Consider the following 7,076-nt stretch of genomic DNA (forward strand, 5'->3'; position numbering starts at 1 on the left):
TCCTCCAGGGAGGGAACGGGCTGATTTCCCGTCAGGATCTAATTCTAGATCTGTCTATTCCTGGACACACCCACCACCTCCCTCTTCCTTGAAGATGGAACCAGTTGGATGGCGATATGTGGTCCCCGCTCCCGAGAGGCCCTCGGCCGAGGGGGGAGGACCAGCCTCGGGTCCATCTGATTCTGGAGACCAGGCCCAGGGCATAGAGCAGGGCACAGGGAGGCACAGCAGGCCCACGACACAGGGGTCGGGGATGGTTCCAGGAAGGAGCGGCCTGGAACCCGCGTTCCACCCACCCACCTCTGAGGTTCTCTGAGCCCGGTCTTTCAGCCTGCAGCCAAGCAGGCTACTTGGGGATGGGCGGGTCCCAGACACCCCCAGGGGCTCCTGCCCTCCTGAGCTCTCCCACAGCAGCCCACAGGGGTGACCTGGTGGCTCTCCCACCCTCATGCACACCCCTTGCACTGAGGACTGGCATGGTGTCTGGGGGGACAGGGGGAGAGCCGGTAGGAGACGTCCTACCCGCCACTACTGAGGACCTTGCTTCCTCCTCAAAAACCCAGTGCTCTCTCCAAGAGGGGCAGGGAGCCGGTCCCTTCTCAGCCCTCTGGGCTGCTGAGGAGGCAGTCTCCCCAAAATATTAGTGGGAGACTAAGGCAGAAAGAGAGAGAACTAAGCAGGGACTCTCACAAGCACTTCGCTCCAGGGTCCTGGAGAGGCCTCCACGGTTAAAATAACCGCCAGAGGCTCAGGGCAGCCCTCAGGAAGCGGCCCAGGGCCTCCCAGCTTGACTCCATCTACCGCCTCGGCCCCTCCAGCTCCAATGTCCTCTGTCCCTCCATCTGTCCCTCCCTCCCCTCTTCCTTCCTTCCTTCTTTCCTTTTCTCCTGTCTTTATTCAAAGATCTGAGGCTCTACTTTCAGCCCAGCCCTCGGTCAGCACGTGGATCTCGAGGTGCCATCTGGCTGGGAACCGTGTCCTCGTTTCACTGCGCACATCCAGCTCTCTGCGTATCCAGTGTGACTGACTCATCTCTCCCATCAAACTGAAGGGTTCGTGGGCCAGGGCTGCTCCCCCCTCAGATGGAGGCTCCCCAGAGCAAGCACTGAGTGTCCCCCTCAGAAGGCCAGCCCCAGGTGGGGTGGCTGGAGGATCTGTCCCTCCCTGCAGCAGAGGTCCATTGGACGAGTCTGTCCGGGGTGATCACGCCGACCTGAGCCCAAATCCTCAATTTCTAAAGGCAAAACAAACCCCCACACTCCTCCAGACTTCTCCCCAGCCGAGAACCTCCGACTGGAGGCCCTGCCACGTTGGCAGAGCTGGGAAATCAGGCCAAAGTTCTCGGGGCTGGGGAGAGGGTGAGGGCCAGGGAGCTGGATGTTAGAACCGGAAGGAGGAGCCTTCTCAGGGCAGGGGCTGAGGCCCAGAGAGGCAGGGGCTTGCTCCAGGCTGCACAGCAGGGCAGAGCCAGGAGCCAGCACCCAGGCCACCGGAGCTACCTTGCCCACCTGGCACAATCACACACACTTGGGACTCAGACACTGAAGCGGAACACTCTCTCTCCCTCATTCCCATGCCACGCCAGGCTTCGGGGGAGCAGGGGGTGAGGGAGGCCAGGAGGCCACACCTCCTCCACTCCTCAGTACGCAGGCCTCAGAGATGGGGGCCACTGTGCCCCTCCTTCCTGAACCAGCCACCTCCACCCGGGCTCTGGGGACCACCTTCCTGCCAGCAAAAGGAAGAAAGAGTGTCCCCAGGGGGCCTCTGGAATTGGGGAGTGGTCCTAGAGCTGGGTCCCCAAAGGGTGGCAGGCAGGGGAGAAAGGAGAAAGAGGAGGGATAAGGGAGGGAAGGACAGAGGAGGGAGAGAGGTGGTGGCAGGGTGCTGCTGACCCCACAGACGGGGAGAATCCCTAGGCATGCGCACATGCTCACACATCTGCACACACATGCACACATACTCTCGCACCTGTTGGCTCTCTCCTGCTCTTGCTCATGTTTACAAATATTCGTGTTTACGTGTATCCTTTCACCATCAGAGACCCAAGTCAATTCATACACACACAGTCACACACTCAGGACTTGCTGACACAATCACTCTCACTCATCCACATTCGGAAACAATCTCACACGACTGCGTGCACTCACATAGCCACACCCTCTCACACACTTATCTACATAGGCACGAACCCTCACTCACATGCACACTGAGTGTGCACACACATGCAGACGCGCACCCATATGCACAGCACACCCCCCACAGTCACTCATGTTGGTGGACACACATGCACGCATGCACACATACTCACACACTCCCTCACAATCGTGCGCACACTCATACATCCTCAGGCTGCCAGGCCAAGTGCCCTCTGCCCCAGGTCTTGTGTCAACTCAGAGGGGCTGCTCCCCCACCCATCGAGCTCCTGATCTCCTGAGTAGCCCCCAGGCATGGCCATGCCTGCAGCCTGTCCAGAAATGCCCAATATTGGGGTCCCTGCTGTAGCCCTTCGACTCCTCAGCTCCCATCTACCCAGTGGGCACCCATCTTGCCACCCAGAATTAGCCCGAACTCCCCAGGCCTGAGGGACAGTGAGGCCCCAGTTGGGCCCTGTCTGCCCTCCACCATCTGGATCCTGGACTCCCATGGGGCCCTGAGCCCCCAGCCCAGCCAGCTTGCCCTCCTCCTCCAGGAGGGGCCCTGAGAGAGCTCCTGGGCATCCCTGTGCCTCCGTGTCCTCATCTGTAAAAGGATGTGGTCATCTCATTCCAAGCCCATGTTGGAGGTCCTAAGGTTCCCAAGTGACCAGGGAAAGGCATCATCAGCTGGAAAACATCATGCCGACCGACGGGCTAGTCATGTCTTTTTATTATCACCCTCCTCACAGCGTCCTTGGGAAGCCAGCCCAGGGAGGCCATGGGCCAGTCCAGAACTGAAATGCCAAGGGAGGGCTCGAACCCAGCTCTCTCAGCCCTGGGGGTCTACCTGCATACAGACCGTGCACTGCCCAAGGCCCTTGCCCCTCCAGGCCAGTCTCTCCAAGAGGGCCTGGGTCTGCAGCAGCAGGTATCCTGGGGTGGGCGGGAGGGGAGTGTGAGCCTCCTCTCTGGTGCGGGTGGAACCCCTACTCTTGCCTGGCAGACACTGCCAGAGATGCCCGGGCCCTAGCAGGGTCAGTCCAGCCCAAGCCCCAGTGCCTTGGGGGGGTGGGGATCTGTAGGGTTCTTAATCCCCTACTTCCCATATCAGGCCATGGAGAGGCTCCTGAGCAAGACTCCTCTTCTCCTGGGAAAGAGAACAGACATGGCACTACCTGCCGTGGGGCCACGAAGGGGGCTTGCTGAGTGAGGGGGTCAGCCTGGCCAGAAAAACCGGACCCGAGAAGGGCCTGAAGGAAGTCCAGGGAGGGGTCGGAGGCACTGGAGCTGTGCTGGGAGGCCAGAGGGCCCCAAGCAGGGAGGAGGTGGCCAGCCCGGAGCTGGCTCAGCTTGCTGCCGGCCAGCCTGCACCAGGGCCAGTCTCAACCAGGGGAGGAGGGTGGAGGCCCCAGTCCCAGGTTCTGTGCAGGAGGGACACATATGAGGGCAGCCTCCAATGTGGGGAGGGGGTGCAGATCACATTAAATGGAAGGGAGAAAGAAAAGGAGAGAGACAGGCACTGAGCCTGACAGAGATGGAGAGAGGATATGGCAGAAAAGTCAAGTGGACGGACTGAGAGAACAGACAGGAGACAGAGGGAAGGGGAGAGAGGGAGAGGCTGCAGCCTGGGAGGCAGGGGGGACCCGTTTAGAGATGGTCCTGATCTAGATAGAGGATCAGAAAGACACAGGGAGCCAGAGAACCAGGAACAGAGGGGAAGAGAGAGATGGAGACACAGAGAAAGTAGAGAGATAAAGGCGAGACAGAGAGCCAGGGCCAGATGGAGGGCAGGGAAGGCAGTGAGGGCGAGAGGGAGCCAAGAGAGGCTCTAATTAAGGGCGGCGGGCAGCAGCAGAAGCAGAGGGCAGCCTGTTTGAAGTCTGTGGTGAGAGGCATCAAAGGCAGAGGAGGGAAGCCAGCGGGCCAGAGGGGACACCAGAGGGTCCGCCCTCTCCTGGGGCCCACCTGGACCTCCCCATCTCCACCCCCACCCGCCCCAGCCCCAGCCCTCCTCACCCAGCAGCTCTGGACTGGCCAGAGGTCTGAGCCACCTGGTCACAGGCCTAGGGCTCAGGCTCAGACTCCAGCTCGGCCCACTGCCCTCTGAGCATCCCCAGGGGCATGGCAGGCTTCTGGCCTCAGGAACTGCCCAGCCTGGGGAGAGGGGCAGACTTCCCTCATGGTTCCTGCAGCTACCACCTCCCTGTCCCCCAGAGCATACGCCCTGGCATCTCCCAGCCCCTACTTTTGAATCCTGAGGTGGGCTCCCAGCACCCCAGCTTGAGCATCAGCATCCCAGCACAGTCCCTGTGATTTGCCTTTCCTTGGATCCAGAAAACTCCAGCTCTCAAGATCCCCAACTGCCCCCCAGGCAGGGGATTCCAGCCTCTTTCAGATGCCAGGGGGTGTTCTGAGATGACCTCTGGCCTCCCCATCTTGGGTCAGCAAGTCAGCTGCTTTGGAACTACCACAGGATGGCTTCACCAAAGCATTTGTCTTTACACCTTCCCTCTTCTGCCCATTCCAGAGTTCTACACCCCTCTAGGCCAGAAAGTCCTTCTGGTGGTCTCACGCAAATCCTTCACACTGCTTCTTATTTCAGATGGAGGCCAGCGGGCCTCTGCACAACAGCCCTGGAAACACTTGAAGGTCCTCACTAGGGCCCATCTCCTTGTTCCCAAGCCTTCTCGTTCTCTGGGCCTCACTGCCATCTCTCTGATGTACCCTTCAAGCTGCTGCTCATTGGACCAGTTCCCTCCAGCTGGACCAGACTACGGGGAGTGGTTGGTGGTCTCAGGAATCAAAGGTGGCAAGAGGCAGAGAAGCCAGGCCAACTTGAGTCAGGGTCCTGATCTTACAACCTCCTAGATGGGTAATATTAGGCACATCCTTTCATCTTTCTGAGCCTCAGTTTCCTCATCTGTAAAATGGGGGAAATACTCCCCACCTTGAAAGGATATTGGGAGAATTAAATGTGATGATGTATGTGAAGTGCCTGGCATCCAGCAGGTCCTCAGTGCATGATGCTCCTATAATTGTCACGGAAAGCAGGCCATCCAGAGAACAAGTGGGCCAGCGAAGATTTTCCCCAAGAGAAGGGCAAGAGAGTCCTCTTGAAGCGGAGAACATGCCTGGCACCTGGCAAGGGACAGAGAAACGATTCTTCAGGCCACCCCACCCATCTCCCACCATCTAACCTCCACATGTCTTGTTACAGCTTCTGTTTGTGTCCTCTCATTTGAGGGAGCAGGTCAGGGTGTTTTTGACAGTGTCCACACTCTGTTGGTGTCACTATCAATTTCTTGTCAGCATTGCACCACCTGGCAGATGCCAGGCTAATCTCTGTGATTCTGGGCCCCTCCAGCGCTGACTAAATCTCAAGGAAAACTGAAGGAACAGCCCTAGACCTCAGCAAGTCCAGGAACTTTTCCCTGACCCTAGGGGAGGAAGGGGCCTGCCAGAGAGCTGCAGGAGGATCCCACCCACTCTGTCTGCACTCTGTAACCACTGGGAGGGGAGATGCTGTCCTTCCCAGCATGGGAGGAAGGAAGACGATGGCAGGCAGAGAGGAGAGTCAGAGCTGAACTCCCAAGATGAGCCATCCCTGTGTGTATGACTGACATGTCCCCTCAGACTTCATAGGGGAGAGCCAAAACCCACCCCTGAATGTGACATAAATTGGGCTGCAACCAGCCAGAGTCTTCTAGATTTTTCCAAAGTATGGTTTCTCTTCATCAGTTCAGATGACAGAGCTGATCAAAACCAAGGTAGTCATGAAAAACTCATTCCCTATGTACAGCCTGTCTTCTAAAGCTCCTCCAGGCTCCCAAATCTCTGCCATAAATCCACTCACACACCTATCCATCCAATCTCCCATCCGTCTCCACCCTTCCATCCATCCATCTATCCATCTGTCCTTCCATCCATCCACTCTTCCATCCATCTATCTATCCATCCATCCACCCATCCATCCTCCATTCACCTAATAATCTACCCATTCAACAATTCACCCATTCACCCATAGATCCACTTATCTAAATACCCACCCCCCCTCATTCATCCAAACACCAACCACTCACCCATCCACACATCCCACCTGCTCACTTAACCATCCATCTATTCGCTCGCTAACCCATACATGCATCCCCCAACCGCTCACCTATGCATTCACCCTCTTTTATATATTCATGCCCCCACTTACCACCGTATGTCCGTCTACACGGATTGATCATCTCTTACATTGAAGGCACAGAGCCAGATCTCTAACCTCCATGGCCTCTCCCAGTTATTGGGAAAGCTCAGCTTCCTTCTTGACTGCACACTCCCATGCAAGGGAGGGCCAGACCCTCACTGCCTGCACTGAAGACCAAATAAAAGGACACAAGCCTCACTTGCAGCAGGAGGGGACGAAACCTATAGAATAACATTTTGATAGAAAAGAATATGGAGGGGTCTTTAAGAACAAAGTAGATCCCAACCCATTTGGCAAGAAGAAGGGAGTTTCCATAAATACCTCCAAAAAGCACAGGATGGACTTCAAGAACTGTTCATGGAATGGGGCCCCAATTGCTTAAGGATGGGGTGTGACTCAGGGAGGGGCCAGGTCATCTCACCCAGCTCCCACTGGCCTGTCTCCATTCCAGAGTTTCCCAAGACAGCAGCCTCCTCAGGGGTGGTAGGGACAGGGTACTGAGGAGACAGGCCGGGCCACAGGAATTACCAGGGCTCCAAAGGGCCTCTCTGGACACTTACAGAAAAAGGCCCTGAGCTTCATCCTGGCTCTGTTGCTCACCAGTTATGTGACTTTGGGTAAATCCTTTACCTTGAAATGGGAAAAGTAGCAATACCTGTCCCATCTGTTGAGAAAATCCAGCCAGAGGAAACGTGAAAGAACTTTGAGCATCATCTCTGGTTTGGCACAATACAAAGAAAGTGCTAGAC

Source organism: Equus quagga, chromosome 11 (assembly GCF_021613505.1).
Source record: "Equus quagga isolate Etosha38 chromosome 11, UCLA_HA_Equagga_1.0, whole genome shotgun sequence".
NCBI classification, from domain to species: domain Eukaryota; kingdom Metazoa; phylum Chordata; class Mammalia; order Perissodactyla; family Equidae; genus Equus; species Equus quagga.